Source organism: Rutidosis leptorrhynchoides, chromosome 9 (genome assembly GCF_046630445.1).
Source record: "Rutidosis leptorrhynchoides isolate AG116_Rl617_1_P2 chromosome 9, CSIRO_AGI_Rlap_v1, whole genome shotgun sequence".
NCBI classification, from domain to species: Eukaryota; Viridiplantae; Streptophyta; class Magnoliopsida; order Asterales; family Asteraceae; genus Rutidosis; species Rutidosis leptorrhynchoides.
In genome coordinates, this window is record NC_092341.1 from 329,563,478 (window position 1) to 329,581,421 (window position 17,944).

A 17,944-nucleotide genomic window follows, 5' to 3' on the forward strand; every position below is an offset into this window, starting at 1 on the left:
TCCAACATGTTAAGCAATCAAACTTGTTAAGACTTGATTAATTGAAATAGGTTTCATATAGACAATTGACCACCCAAGTTGACCGGTGATTCACAAACGTTAAAACTTGTAAAAACTATATGATGACATATATATGGTTATATATATAGTTAACATGATATTATGATAAGTAAACATATCATTAAGTATATTAACAATGAACTACATATGTAAAAACAAGACTACTAACTTAATGATTTTGAAACGAGACATATATGTAACGATTATCGTTGTAACGACATTTAATGTATATATATATCATATTAAGAGATATTCGTACATCATAATATCATGATAATATAATAATTTAAAATCTCATTTGATATTATAAATATTGGGTTAACAACATTTAACAACATTGTTAACCTAAAGGTTTCAAAACAACACTTACATGTAACGACTAACGATGACTTAACGACTCAGTTAAAATGTATATACATGTAGTGTTTTAATATGTATTCATACACTTTTGAAAGACTTCAAGACACTTATCAAAATACTTCTACTTAATAAAAATGCTTACAATTACATCCTCGTTCAGTTTCATCAACAATTCTACTCGTATGCACCCGTATTCGTACTCGTACAATAGACAGCTTTTAGATGTATGTACTATTGATATATACACTCCAATGATCAGCTCTTAGCAGCCCATGTGAGTCACCTAACACATGTGGGAACCATCATTTGGCAACTAGCATGAAATATCTCATAAAATTACAAAAATATGAGTAATCATTCATGACTTATTTACATGAAAACAAAATTACATATCATTTATATCTAATCCATACACCAACGACCAAAAACACCTAAAAACACTTTCATTCATCAATTTTATTCATCTAATTGATCTCTCTCAAGTTCTATCTTCAAGTTCTAAGTGTTCTTCATAAATTCGACAAGTTCTAGTTTCATAAAATCAAAAATACTTCCAAGTTTGCTAGCTTACTTCCAATCTTGTAGAGTGATCATCTAACCTCAAGAAATCTTTCTTATTTACAGTAAGATATCTTTCTAATATAAGGTAATACTCATATTCAAACTTTGATTCAATTTCTATAACTATAACAATCTTATTTCGAGTGGAAATCTTACTTGAACTTGTTTTCGTGTCATGATTCTACTTCAAGAACTTTCAAGCCATCCAAGATCCTTTGAAGCTAGATCTATTTGTCTCTTTTCCAGTAGGTTTATCCACAAAACTTGAGATAGTAATGATATTCATAACATCATTCGTTTCATACATATAAAGCTATCTTATTCGAAGGTTTAAACTTGAAATCACTAGAACATAGTTTAGTTAATTCTAAACTTGTTCGCAAACAAAAGTTAATCCTTCTAACTTGACTTTTAAAATCAACTAAACACATGTTCTATATCTATATGATATACTAACTTAATGATTTAAAACCTGGAAACACGAAAAACACCGTAAAACTGGACATACGCCGTCGTAGTAACACCGCGGGCTGTTTTGGGTTTGATAATTAAAAACTATGATAAACTTTGATTTAAAAGTTTTTCTTCTGGAAAAATGATTTTTCTTATGAACATGAAACTATATCCAAAAATTATGGTTACACTCAAATTGGAAGTTTGTTTTTGAAAATGGTCATCAAGACGTCGTTCTTTCGACTGAAATGACTACCTCTTACAAAAACGACTTGTAACTTATATTTCTGACTATAAACCTATACTTTTTATGTTTAGATTCATAAAATAGAGTTCAATATGAAACCATAGCAATTTGATTCACTCAAAACGGATTTAAAATGAAGAAGTTATGGGTAAAACAAGATTGGTTATTTTTTATTTTATTTTTGTAGCTACGGGAAATATTAACAATTCTATACAAATCATATCCTAGCTAACTTATATTGTATTATACATGTATTCTAATATATTATGTAATCTTGGGATACCATAGACACGTATGCAAATATTTTGACATATCATATCGACCCATGTATATATATTAATTGGAACAACCATAGACACTCTATATGCAGTATTGTTGGAGTTAGCTATACAGGGTTGAGGTTGATTCCAAAAATATATATACTTTGAGTTGTGATCTAGCTTGAGACGTGTATACACTGAGTCGTGGATTGATTCAATATAATATATATCGATTTATTTCTGTACATCTAACTGTGAACAACTAGTTGTAGGTTACTAACGAGGACAGCTGACTTAATAAACTTAAAACATCAAAATGTATTAAAAGTGTTGTAAATATATTTTGAACATACTTTGATATATATATGTACATATTTGTTATAGGTTCGTGAATCGACCAGTGGCCAAGTCTTACTTCCCGACAAAGTAAAAATCTGTGAATGTGAGTTATAGTCCCACTTTTAAAATCTAATATTTTTGGGATGAGAATACATGCAGGTTTTATAAATGATTTACAAAATAGACACAAGTACGTGAAACTATATTCTATGGTTGAATTATCGAAATCGAATATGCCCCTTTTTATTAAGTCTGGTAATCTAAGAATTAGGGAATAGACACCCTAATTGATGCGAATCCTAAAGATAGATCTATTGGGCCTAACAAACCCCATCCAAAGTACCGGATGCTTTAGTACTTCGAAATTTATATCATATCCGAAGGGTATCCCGGAATGATGGGGATATTCTTATATATGCATCTTGTTAATGTCGGTTACCAGGTGTTCACCATATGAATGATTTTTATCTCTATGTATGGGATGTATATTGAAATATGAAATCTTGTGGTCTATTGTTACGATTTGATATATATAGGTTAAACCTATAACTCACCAACATTTTTGTTGACGTTTTAAGCATGTTTATTCTCAGGTGATTATTAAGAGCTTCCGTTGTCGCATACTTAAATAAGGACAAGATTTTGAGTCCATGCTTGTATGATATTGTGTAAAAACTGCATTCAAGAAACTTATTTCATTGTAACATATTTGTATTGTAAACCATTATGTAATAGTCGTGTGTAAACAGGATATTTTAGATTATCATTATTTGATAATCTATGTAAAGCTTTTTAAACCTTTATTGATGAAATAAAGGTTATGGTTTGTTTTAAAATGAATGCAGTCTTTGAAAAATGTCTCATATAGAGGTCAAAACCTCGCAACGAAATCAATTAATATGGAACGTTTTTAATCAATAAGAACGGGACATTTCAGTTGGTATCCGAGCGTTGGTCTTAGAGAACCAGAATTTTGCATTAGTGTGTCTTATCGAGTTTGTTAGGATGCATTAGTGAGTCTGGACTTCGACCGTGTTTACTTGAAAAATGATTGCTTAACAAATTTTGTTGAAAACTATATATTTTTAACATGTGAATATTATGTGATATATTAATCTCTTAACGTGTTTGATATTATGTGATAGATGTCTACCTCTAGAACAAGTCCCATTGACTCACCTAATAATAATGAAGAGTCAAATGTAAATTGGAATGATTCGTGGACTGATTCACAAGTTCCCGAAGAGGAACCGGAAGAAGAGTCGGAACCGGAAGAAGAATCGGAACCGGAAGAAGAATCGGAACCGGAAGAAGAAATAGAATAAGTGGGGGAAATAATAAAACGGTTAAGTAAAAGAAAATCCTCAACCAACCGACCAAAGTTAATTATGGTCAATAGTGTTTCCGCCAAGGAAGCAAAGTATTGGGAGGATTACCAATTCTCCGATGAATCGGATCCCGACAAGGATTCCGATGATGTTATAGAAATTACCCCAACACAATTTAATAAGGCAAAAGAGAACAATAAGGGAAAGGGCATAAAAATAGAGAAATTTGATTCCAAACTCGATGAACTTTATATGTATCGTCAACACCCGTATTTCTTAAGTTGTGACAATAACCCGGGAACCTCTAAACCACTAGGTTTTTCTAAACCAATGTGTAAAACGACGGCTCGTATTAGGGGAACATCATATATCCCTAGAGACTTGGCAAAACGAACCAAAACCGAAGGAGAAGAAATGAGCAAGTTGGAATAAGATAGTTGTATTCGTGTGGTGTAATATATGTAATATAGTGTGCTTATGCTTTATGATATATGTAAAAATTGCTTGTATTAATAAGTATTTTTTTATGAATCTAACTCTTGTTTATTTTACAGTATAAAAACACAAAATGGATAGACAACCCAATATTTTAAGAGACCTACCCGGAGACATGATTGATGAAATCTTGTCTAGAGTCGGTCAGAATTCCTCGGCACAACTATTTAAGGCGAGATCAGTTTGTAAGACATTCGAAGAACGTTCCAAGAATGCCTTGGTTTATAAAAGGCTTTCGTTCGAAAGATGGGGGATATCACATTGGGAAATCCATAAGTTACGATGTGTTTACTTTGACGCATATATTGCGGGGAACCCAAATGCTATTTTACGCAACGGGTTAAGAAATTATTTTGACTCAATATATCCGAATATAGGACTTCGTGATTTAGAAAAAGCGGCTAACATGCAACATAAAGAAGCATGTTATGCTTACGGGTTAGTAATGTTCGCTTCTCACCAAAGTGAGAACAAGAACATCGGGCTATAACTATTAAACAAAACGTTCCCACAAGTGACGGAGTCAGTAATTGGGGTAAGAAATGAGGTTTTTAGGTTATTACGAGACTGTTGGTCATTACGTAACCTTCATTCTTTTGACGACGTTACAACACATTGTCTTACTATCGGTCACAACGGTTATGTTCCACAAAACCAAGGATGGGAAGTGGTATTAGTAAAACTAGAATGCATGACTTGTTTCTGGACGTATGAATTACGTGTCTTTATTACCTTTGCTGAACGCCTTATTTATTAACTAGAATTATCTTCGCAACTACTTTGTATCAAAGTTTTATGTGCTATATTTCATGCTATATGTAAAATAGCGGTATTGTAAGTTTGCAAGTTATTGTATAAAGGTTTGAATATGATATTTTTTTGTTGTGATTAGTTTTTCATATAGAATTGTAGTAGTTGAAATGGTATGTTAGCTACTAAGTATGAACTTAACGGGTAGGTACTACCCGAATTAAAGAGTATAAAACGCTAATATGAAGAGAGAGCTTTTATAAATAAGTTCATATTACGCTACGTAATACTATTGACTACTCTTGATATTCTATATGATTAACTCGTTTCATTTGACTATTTTGAAGGAAATGGCACCGACTACTCGACACACCTTGAATATGAGCGAAGAGGAATTTCGTGCCTTTCTTGCTTCAAACATAGCCGTAGTACAGGCCGCGCTACATACCAACAATAACTCTGAATCTAGCAATACAGCTAACGGCACAAGAAATCGTGTAGGATGCTCCTACAAGGAATTCACTGCCTGCAAACCTTCAGAATTTGATGGGACCGAAGGACCAATCAGATTGAAACGGTGGACCGAGAAATTTGAATCGGTCTTTGCCATAAGTAAGTGTGCTGAAGGAGACAAAGTGAAGTACGCTACGCATACCTTCACAGGTATTGCGTTAACATGGTGGAATACCTATCTAGACAAGTGGGACAAGATGCTGCTTACGCGCTACCGTGGTCAGCATTCAAGCACTTGATGAACGAGAAGTACCGTCCTAGAACCGAGGTCAATAAGCTCAAGTCAGAACTTAGAGGGTTACGAACACAGGGATTCGATATTACTTCGTACGAAAGATGGTTCACAGAATTGTGCCTATTGTGTCCGAGAGCGTTCGAAGATGAGGAAGAGAAGATCGACGCGTTTGTGAAAGGGTTACCGGAGAGAATCCAAGAAGATATAAGTTCACACGAGCCTGCCTCCATACAAAAGGCATGTATAATGGCTCACAAACTAGTGAACCAGATTGAGGGAAGAATTAAAGAACAGGCGGCCGAAGAGGCCAACGTGAAGCTAGTCAAAAGAAAGTGGGAGGAAAACGGTGATAAGAGTCACCAAAACAACAACAACTATCCCAACAATCGCAACATCAATCGCAACTACAACAAACGGCAAAACAACAACAACAACAACAACAACAACTACAACAATCATTCCAACAACAATAACAACTGCAACAACAACAACAATCAGAAGCAGCTATGCCAAAGGTGTGAAAAGTATCACTCGGGGTTCTGCACTAAATTTTGCAACAAGTGTAAAAGAAATGGTCATAGCGCGGCGAAGTGTGACGTCTACGGACCAGGGGTTAATAGAACGAAAGGAACAAATGGTGTCAGAATGAGTAATGGCGGAGCAAGTAGTGTCGGAGCAAGTTATGCCAATGTAGTTTGTTATAAATGTGGAAAACCGGATCACGTTATTAGAAATTGCCCGAACTAGGAGAACACGAATGGACAAGGCCGCGGAAGAGTTTTCAATATTAATGCAGCAGAGGCACAGGAAGACCCGGAGCTTGTTACGGGTACGTTTCTTATTGACAATAAATCTGCTTACGTTTTATTTGATTTGTGTGCAGATAGAAGCTTTATGAGTAGATATTTTTGTGCTAAATTAAGTTGTCCATTGACGCCTTTGGAGAGTAAATTTTTACTCGAATTAGCAAATGGTAAATTAATTTCAGCAGATAATATATGTCGGAATCGAGAAATTAAACTGGTTAGCGAAACATTTAAGATTGACTTGATACCAGTAGAGTTAGGGAGTTTTGATGTGATAATCGGTATGGACTGGTTGAAAGAAGTGAAAGCAGAGATCGTTTGTTACAAAAATGCAATTCACATTATACGAGAAAAAGGAAAACCCTTAATGGTGTACGGAGAAAAGGGCAACACGAAGCTACATCTTATTAGTAATTTGAAGGCACAAAAACTAATAAGAAAAGGTTGCTATGTTGTTCTAGCACACGTCGAGAAAGTACAAACTGAAGAAAAGAGCATCAGTGATGTTCCCGTCGCAAAAGAATTTCCCGATGTATTTCCGAAAGAATTACCGGGATTACCCCCACATTGATCCGTTGAATTTCAAATAGATCTTGTACCAGGAGCTGCACCAATAGCTCGTGCTCCTTACAGACTCGTACCCAGCGAGATGAAAGAACTGCAAAGCCAATTACAAGAACTTTTAGAGCGTGGTTTCATTCGACCAAGCACATCACCGCGGGGAGCTCCTGTTTTGTTTGTCAAGAAGAAAGATGGTACATTCAGGTTGTGTATTGACTACCAAGAGTTGAACAAACTTACTATCAAGAACCGCTACCCACTACCGAGAATCGACGACTTATTTGATCAACTACAAGGCTCGTCTGTTTATTCAAAGATTGACTTACGTTCCGAGTATCATCAAATGCGGGTGAAAGAAGATGATATTCCAAAGACTGCTTTCAGAACACGTTACGGTCATTACGAGTTTATGGTCATGCCGTTTGGTTTAACTGATGCACTAGCTGTGTTCATGGACCTTATGAACCGAGTGTGTGGACCATACCTTGACAAGTTTATCATTGTTTTCATTGATGACATACTTATTTACTCAAAGAATGAACAAGAACACGGTGAACATTTGAGAAAGGTGTTAGAAGTATTGAGGAAGGAAGAATTGTACGCTAAGTTTTCAAAGTGTGCATTTTGGTTGGAAGAAGTTCAATTCCTCAGTCACATAGTGAACAAAGAAGGTATTAAGGTGGATCCGGCAAAGATAGAAACTGTTGAAAAGTGAGAAACCCCGAAAACTCCGAAATACATACGCCAGTTTTTAGGACTAGCTGGTTACTACAGAAGGTTCATCCAAGACTTTTCCAGAATAGCAAAACCCTTGACTGCATTAACGCATAAAGGGAAGAAATTTGAATGGAAGGATGAACAAGAGAAAGCGTTTCAGTTATTGAAGAAAAAGCTAACTACGGCACCTATATTGTCATTGCCTGAAGGGAATAATGATTTTGTGATTTATTGTGACGCATCTAAGCAAGGTCTCGGTTGTGTATTAATGCAACGAATGAAGGTGATTGCTTATGCATCTAGACAATTGAAGATTCACGAACAAAATTATACGACGCATGATTTGGAATTAGGCGCGGTTGTTTTTGCATTAAAGACTTGGAGGCACTACTTATATGGGGTCAAAAGTATTATATATACCGACCACAAAAGTTTTCAACACATATTTAATCAGAAACAACTGAATATGAGGCAGCGTAGGTGGATTGAATTATTGAATGATTACGACTTTGAGATTCGTTACCACCCGGGGAAGGCAAATGTGGTAGCCGACGCCTTAAGCAGGAAGGACAGAGAACCCATTCGAGTAAAATCTATGAATATAATGATTCACAATAACCTTACTACTCAAATAAAGGAGGCGCAACAAGGAGTTTTAAAAGAGGGAAATTTAAAGGATGAAATACCCAAAGGATCGGAGAAGCATCTTAATATTCGGGAAGACGGAACCCGGTATAAGGCTGAAAGGATTTGGGTACCAAAATTTGGAGATATGAGAGAAATGGTACTTAGAGAAGCTCATAAAACCAGATACTCAATACATCCTGGAACGGGGAAGATGTACAAAGATCTCAAGAAACATTTTTGGTGGCCGGGTATGAAAGCCGATGTTGCTAAATACGTAGGAGAATGTTTGACATGTTCTAAGGTCAAAGCTGAGCATCAGAAACCATCAGGTCTACTTCAACAACCCGAAATCCCGGAATGGAAATGGGAAAACATTACCATGGATTTCATCACTAAATTGCCAAGGACTGCAAGTGGTTTTGATACTATTTGGGTAATAGTTGATCGTCTCACCAAATTAGCACACTTCCTGCCAATAAGAGAAGATGACAAGATGGAGAAGTTAGCACGACTGTATTTGAAGGAAGTCGTCTCCAGACATGGAATACCAATCTCTATTATCTCTGATAGGGATGGCAGATTTATTTCAAGATTCTGGCAGACATTACAGCAAGCATTAGGAACTCGTCTAGACATGAGTACTGCCTATCATCCACAAACTGATGGACAGACCGAAAGGACGATACAAACGCTTGAAGACATGCTACGAGCATGTGTTATTGATTTCGGAAACAGTTGGGATCGACATCTACCGTTAGCAGAATTTTCCTACAACAACAGCTACCATTCAAGCATTGAGATGGCGCCGTTTGAAGCACTTTATGGTAGAAAGTGCAGGTCTCTGATTTATTGGAGTGAAGTGGGGGATAGACAGATTACGGGTCCTGAGATAATACAAGAAACTACCGAGAAGATCATCCAAATTCAACAACGGTTGAAAACCGCCCAAAGTCGACAAAAGAGCTACGCTGACATTAAAAGAAAAGATATAGAATTTGAAATTGGAGAGATGGTCATGCTTAAAGTTGCACCTTGGAAAGGCGTTGTTCGATTTGGTAAACGAGGGAAATTAAATCCAAGGTATATCGGACCATTCAAGATTATTGATCGTGTCGGACCAGTAGCTTACCGACTTGAGTTACCTCAACAACTCGCGGCTGTACATAACACTTTCCACGTCTCGAATTTGAAGAAATATTTTGCTAAAGAAGATCTCACTATTCCGTCAGATGAAATCCAAATCAACGAAAAACTTCAATTCATCGAAGAACCCGTCGAAATAATGGATCGTAAGGTTAAAAGACTTAAGCAAAACAAGATACCAATTGTTAAGGTTCGATGGAATGCTCGTAGAGGACCCGAGTTCACCTGGGAACGAGAAGATCAGATGAAGAAGAAATACCCGCATTAATTTCCAGAAGATACGTCAACACCTCCAACTGCTTAAAATTTCGGGACGAAATTTATTTAACGGGTAGGTACTGTAGTAACCCGAACTTTTCCATGTTTATATATATATTAAATGAGATTGTTATTTACATGATTAAGTGTTTCCAACATGTTAAGCAATCAAACTTGTTAAGACTTGATTAATTGAAATAGGTTTCATATAGACAATTGACCACCCAAGTTGACCGGTGATTCACGAACATTAAAACTTGTAAAAACTATATGATGATATATATATGGTTATATATATAGTTAACATGATATTATGATAAGTAAACGTATCATTAAGTATATTAACAATGAACTACATATGTAAAAACAAGACTACTAACTTAATGATTTTGAAACGAGACATATATGTAACGATTATCGTTGTAACGACATTTAATATATATATATATATATATATATATATATATATATATATATATATATATATATATATATATATATATATATATATATATATATATATATATATATATCATATTAAGAGATATTCGTACATCATAATATCATGATAGTATAATAATTTAAAATCTCATTTGATATTATAAACATTGGGTTAACAATATTTAACAAGATCGTTAACCTAAAGGTTTCAAAACAACGCTTACATGTAACGACTAACGATGACTTAACGACCCAGTTAAAATGTATATACATGTAATGTTTTAATATGTATTCATACACTTTTGAAAGAATTCAAGACACTTATCAAAATACTTCCACTTAACAAAAATGCTTACAATTACATCCTCGTTCAGTTTCATCAACAATTCTACTCGTATGCACCCGTATTCATACTCGTATAATACACAGCTTTTAGATGTATGTACTATTGGTATATACACTTCAATGATCAGCTCTTAGCAGCCCATGTGAGTCACCTAACACATGTGGGAACCATCATTTGGAAACTAGCATGAAATATCTCATAAAATTACAAAAATATGAGTAATCATTCATGACTTATTTACATGAAAACAAAATTACATATCCTTTATATCTAATCCATACACCAACGACCAAAAACACCTACAAACACTTTCATTCATCAATTTTCTTCATCTAATTGATCTCTCTCAAGTTCAATCTTCAAGTTCTAAGTGTTCTTCATAAATTTTACAAGTTCTAGTTTCATAAAATCAAGAATACTTCCAAGTTTGCTAGCTTACTTCCAATATTGTAGAGTGATCATCCAACCTCAAGAAATCTTTCTTATTTATAGTAAGATATTTTTCTAACATAAGGTAATACTCATATTCAAACTTTGATTCAATTTCTATAACTATAACAATCTTATTTCGAGTGGAAATCTTACTTGAACTTGTTTTCGTGTCATGATTCTACTTCAAGAACTTTCAAGCCATCCAAGATCCTTTGAAGCTAGATCCATTTGTCTCTTTTCCAGTAGGTTTATCCACAAAACTTGAGGTAGTAATGATGTTCATAACATCATTCGATTCATACATATAAAGCTATCTTATTCGAAGGTTTAAACTTGAAATCACTAGAACATAGTTTAGTTAATTCTAAACTTGTTCGCAAACAAAAGTTAATCCTTCTAACTTGACTTTTAAAATCAACTAAACACATGTTCTATATCTATATGATATGCTAACTTAATGATTTAAAACCTGAAAACACGAAAAACACCGTAAAACTGGACATACGCTGTCGTAGTAACACCGCTGGCTGTTTTGGGTTTGATAATTAAAAACTATGATAAACTTTGATTTAAAAGTTGTTCTTCTGGGAAAATGATTTTTCTTATGTACATGAAACTATATCCAAAAATCATGGTTAAACTCAAAGTGGAAGTATGTTTTTCAAAATGGTCATCAAGACGTCGTTCTTTCGACTGAAATGACTACCTCTTACAAAAACGAATTGTAACTTATATTTCCGACTATAAACCTATACTTTTTCTGTTTAGATTCATAAAATATAGTTCAATATGAAACCATAGCAATTTGATTCACTCAAAACGGATTTAAAATAAGTTATGGGTAAAACAAGATTGGTTATTTTTTTTATTTTTGTAGCTACGGTAAATATTAACAATTCTATACAAATCATATCCTAGCTAACTTATATTGTATTATACATGTATTCTAATATATTATATAATCTTGGGATACCATAGACACATATGCAAATGTTTTGACATATCATATCGACCCATGTATATATATTATTTGGAACAACCATAGACACTCTATATGCAGTAATGTTGGAGTTAGCTATACAGGGTTGAGGTTGATTCCAAAAATATATATACTTTGAGTTGTGATATAGCCTGAGACGTGTATACACTGGGTCATGGATTGATTCAAGATAATATATATCGATTTATTTCTGTACATCTAACTGTGGACAACTAGTTGTAGGTTACTAACGAGGACAGCTGACTTAATAAACTTAAAACATCAAAATGTATTAAAAGTGTTGTAAATATATTTTGAACATACTTTGATATATATGTACATATTTGTTATAGGTTCGTGAATCGACCAGTGGACAAGTCTTACTTCCCGACGAAGTAAAAATATGTGAATGTGAGTTATATTCCCACTTTTAAAATCTAATATTTTTGGGATGAGAATACATGCAGGTTTTATAAATGATTTACAAAAGAGACACAAGTACGTGAAACTATATTCTATGGTTGAATTATCGAAATCGAATATGCCCCTTTTTATTAAGTCTGGTAATCTAAGAATTAGGGAACAGACACCCTAATTGACGCGAATCCTAAAGATAGATCTATTGGGCCTAACAAACTCCATCCAAAGTACCGGATGCTTTAGTACTTCAAAATTTATATCATATCCGAAGGGTGTCTCGGAATGATGGGGATATTCTTATATATGCATCTTGTTAATGTGGGTTACCAGGTGTTCACCATATGAATGATTTTTATCTCTATGTATGGGATGTATATTGAAATATGAAATCTTGTGGTCTATTGTTACGAATTGATATATATAGGTTAAACCTATAACTCACCAACATTTTTGTTGACGTTTTAAGCATGTTTATTCTCAGGTGATTATTAAGGGCTTCCGCTGTCGCATACTTAAATAAGGACAAGATTTGGAGTCCATGCTTGTATGATATTGTGTAAAAACTGCATTCAAGAAACTTGTTTCATTTTAACATATTTGTATTGTAAACCATTATGTAATAGTCGTGTGTAAACAGGATATTTTAGATTATCATTATTTGATAATCTATGTAAAGCTTTTTAAACCTTTATTGATGAAATAAAGGTTATGGTTTGTTTTAAAATGAATGCAGTCTTTGAAAAACGTCTCATATAGAGGTCAAAACCCCGCAACGAAATCAATTAATATGGAACGTTTTTAATCAATAAGAACGGGACATTTCACGAAGTTCGTTGACTTCTTCTATTATTTCAGGATGATTGTCGGTCAGAACGAGCGGATAAATAAGGTCTAGAATCTGATATAGTATTTAATTATGACGAGATATTCGGGAAATGAGGTGAAAATGGTGTTTCGGAATGGTTTGCCGGTAAGTGCATCAGGTTCTTCGCCAAGAGGGCAATTCGGTTGGTGGAAAGGATCGCCTTCTTCGTGTCTCCATTGATTAAGTCGACTACGAACCCATCAGATGAATTGGGGATGGCTGATTGATTGATTCATTCTGGTGACACCGCTTTCGGAGCTTAGGTGAATATCCATATCGGAATAGTTGTCGGAATAACTATCGGAATAGCTATCGAAATCTGAGGGACTCGAACTGGTTGAGAGATTCATTTCGTACGATCAGATGAAGGATTTTCGATAAGAAATAGATTATAGGATGTAGATTAGTACCCTGCAATACATAATTTACATATGCATATATAATACTAAAATCCCATAAGTTACGGAGGAATCTACGGAAGCTGTCAGGCAAAGTCTACAGTAACATATACGCTAAGATATGGATTAGTATATATGCTAAGATATGAATTTTGTCTATACACTATTCATGCAGTCAATGCAGTAAAACGTGTCTAGATTAAGAATAATGAGCAGGTAATTTCCTAAGGATGATAAGTAGATGATTTCCGACAAAAATGATAAGAAAAAATTTTGACATGCAGACACGATCGAAGTCCAGACTCACTAATGCATCTTAATGACTATCAGTTAGACACACTAATGCAAGACCTGGTTCGCTAAGACCACCGCTCTGATACCAACTGTAGAGCCCGTCCTAATCCATCCGGACGAAGTCCGTATCGATTATAAACGATTCACAGTAGTTGATTACATCGCGAGGTACTTGACCTCTATATGATACATTTTACAAACATTGCATTCGTTTTTGAAAAGACAATATTTCATTACATCGAAAGTTGACGGCATGCATACCATTTCATAATATATCTAACTATAATTGACTTAATATTAATCTTGATGAACTCAACGAATCGAATGCAACGTCTTTTGAAATATGTCATGAATGACTCCAAGTAATATCCCTAAAATGAGCAAATGCACAGCGGAAGATTTCTTTCGTATCTGAGAATAAACATGCTTTAAAGTGTCAACCAAAAGGTTGGTGAGTTCATTAGTTTAACATAAATAATCATTTCCATCATTTTAATAGACCACAAGATTTTCATTTTCAGTTCTCATAAAATATACGTCCCATGCATAGAGACAAAAATATCATTCATATGGATTGAACACCTGGTAACCGACATTCACAATATGCATATAAGAATATCCCCATCATTCCGGGATCCTCCTTCGGACATGATATAAATTTCAAAGTACTAAAGCATCCGGTACTTTGGATGGGGCTTGTTGGGCCCGATAGATCTATCTTTAGGATTCGCGTTAATTAGTAGATCGGTTTCCTAATTCTTAGGTTACCAAGCAAAAGGGGCATATTCGGCTTCGATCATTCACCCATATAATGTAGTTTCAATTAATTGTGTCTATTTCGTAAGACATTTATAAAAATTTCGCATGTATTCTCAGCCCAAAAATATAAAGGGTAAAAAGGCAAATGAAACTCACCATACTGTATTTCGTAGTAAAAATACATATAACATCATTGAACACGTGTAAGGTTGGCCTCGGATTCACGAACCTATATTATTTATATATATATTAACACACATAATGGAAATCAAATAATTACATCTATTAATTATGTAATATTTATATATTTAGTGTTGTAGTTTATATAGAATTTGTACTACATTTTGTCTATATATTATATCTTAAATTATATACTATATATATGTTTATTTTGTATATATATAAAAATATGTTAATATGTTTAATATATCATCATAGGTAATGTAAATATATTTTATGTATATCATCATTTTTATTATAATAGTTATAGCCATTTAATTCTAAATTCATATCATTAATCCATTTAAATCATAACTTAACCTTAATCACTCTTATAATAATATTTGTATTTATATATTTTATACTAATACTCATAACTTAATTTTCATAATTTTAATTATCTTAGTTTTAATGATAATAATAATAATAATAATGATCAAAATACTAATATTAATAATCATAATATTAATATTAATAATAATAATAATAATAATAATAATAGTAATAATAATAATATTAATATTAATAATAATAATAATAATAATAATAATAATAATAATAATAATAATAATAATAATAATAATAATAATAATAATAATAATAATAATAATAATAATAATAAGGATAATAATAATATAAATAATATGACTACCTTAAAAGGATTAATAGACTTCCAAAAAGACTAAAATGCCTCAGCCTAGGCTCGAACCCGTGACCTCTCGCTCCCCTAACATTCACCCAAACCATCTGCTCCGCTTATGTATTTCTGTTTTAATCCGTAACGTAATTCTATTAAACCGTTAAATCAGTCTATCCTCTTCTTCTTACCAGAACCCACTTGCATCTTCATTATCATTATTTACATTATAATCATTTTCATCATCATCTAATCATCATTATCGATCTCATTATCATTATCACATAATCATAACCAATTATCATAATCGTATTATTATTGTTATCACCATCATCGTTATCGAACAAAAAAAAAATCATATTTATCATTATCATCTCACTTATGATCATCAATATTTCATTAGCACCACAATCGTAATCGTTACACCATCCTCTCACTATCTTTTTCACAACCTTCATTGTAGAACCGAGTTAGAATGGAAATAGAAGTCAGGTAGCAGCAATAACGATCGGGTGGGTTTTTCAGGTGGCCCAATAACATATCACGGCCCAACAGGATTACAGAAACCCAACAATGATTCTCGGCCCAATGTTAACGTTTATAAATTGATCGATAGATTGAACTGTGGTGATAATCTCGACCTCACAACCGAAAAGGAAAAGAAAACATCATCATTATCAAATGCTCAATTATTAAACTGTGACCCACATTCCTATGATCACATCTTTATATCCCACTAATGAAAAAAAAATTGGCAATTGGGGATCTCGAATAATATATATATTTGATGGTGGTTGAATCAATTCGACCTAGATCAGAGAAAGAGAAGAAAAAAAATGTTGCAGTATCTCTTCATCTTGTTTATTCTTTACGTTCTAACAGCTCACCACACAAACAGTGAAAATAGTTGCAGCAATAACTTAACGGTTTTAATGGGTTTTAATGGTTGGTTCGAGTGCAACAGGAAACATAAGCTGCAGACATCGAATAGTAGTAACAGTCCAAGAATAGCAGTGATACAGAAGTTTTGGCAGCAGTCGTAGCTCGATGGGGGTGGTTCCTGACTTGCTCCAGTTGTTTTAAACAAAAAAAAATATAAGTATCAGGTAGTAGTCGATTAGTTGTGGCTTGTGAGTTTGGTAGTGGAGGATGTTTGTGTTGTTGATGATAAACAAGAGGGTGTTCATTGAAAAGGTGGTGGTTTTGTTTGGGTCAATAGTCGCAACAAAGTGTTGGTTGTGTCTTCGAACCACAACAGTAATTACGTAGCAGTTACAAGGGGCGAGTGATGGTTGTCGATTTAGTAGATGGAGAAGGAGGGTTTTCAATGGTGTAGTGGGTGTGATCAAAGAAGGAGAGAAAGTGATCGAGTAAAGAGAGATATAAAGAGAGAGAGAGAAAACAACAGGTTTTTCGTTCTTATTTTCTGATATTAATTTGATTTGTAATTCACAACATATGTAACGAATTTAAGGGAGTGAGGTAGTACGTATTGGATCCTAATTGATTACTTGAAGTCAACTTGCAACTAATTCGTACCAATCATCTGACACAATTTTGTTTTGCTTTTGTGTAGGGATCGATACTTTAATCAGAAGGACAAAAGAAAGGATAAAAAAAATAAAAGGCTGCTATCGATCTGTATATGATGCTTGCTAATTGAGATGGATGCGTGACTAATTGGAGACAGAACAAAATTTGTTAAAGTGTGATGGGAAGTGAAACAGAATACGCATACGTATATATCCAATATCTATATTCATATGTTATATAATCAGTATTTATGTATATATATATATATATTCTGTAGATGTATTTAATTTTATTTTATTTTTTTAGATACAAATCTGTATAAGCATTGTTGTACATTGTTTATACTTGTATCCGCATTTTAAATATATAAGGAAAATATAATAATATACAACATTAATATTTATTACTGATTTTAATAATAATAATAATCTATAATAATAATAATAATAAAAATACTAATATTAATAATGATAATATCAATAATAACAATAATTATATTTATATTAATACTAATAATAATACTAGTTATAGTAAACGTTAATATGATAATAATAATAATAATATTAATAACACAACTATTAATATCAATATTGACAATAATGATAATGAAAATAATGATGATAATACTAATATAACAATTATATTCAAACTTGTAATTTAATTTTACTACAATACAATTTATTAATTATATCATATTTACTAATTATAATATATTCGGTCTTTAACATTTGTTGATCATAATATATAACATTATTTATGTATAGAACTTCACACACACACACACACACACACACACACACACATACACACACACACACACACATATATATATATATATATATATATATATATATATATATATATATATATATATATTTACGAATAATTGTTCGTGAATCGTCGGGCAT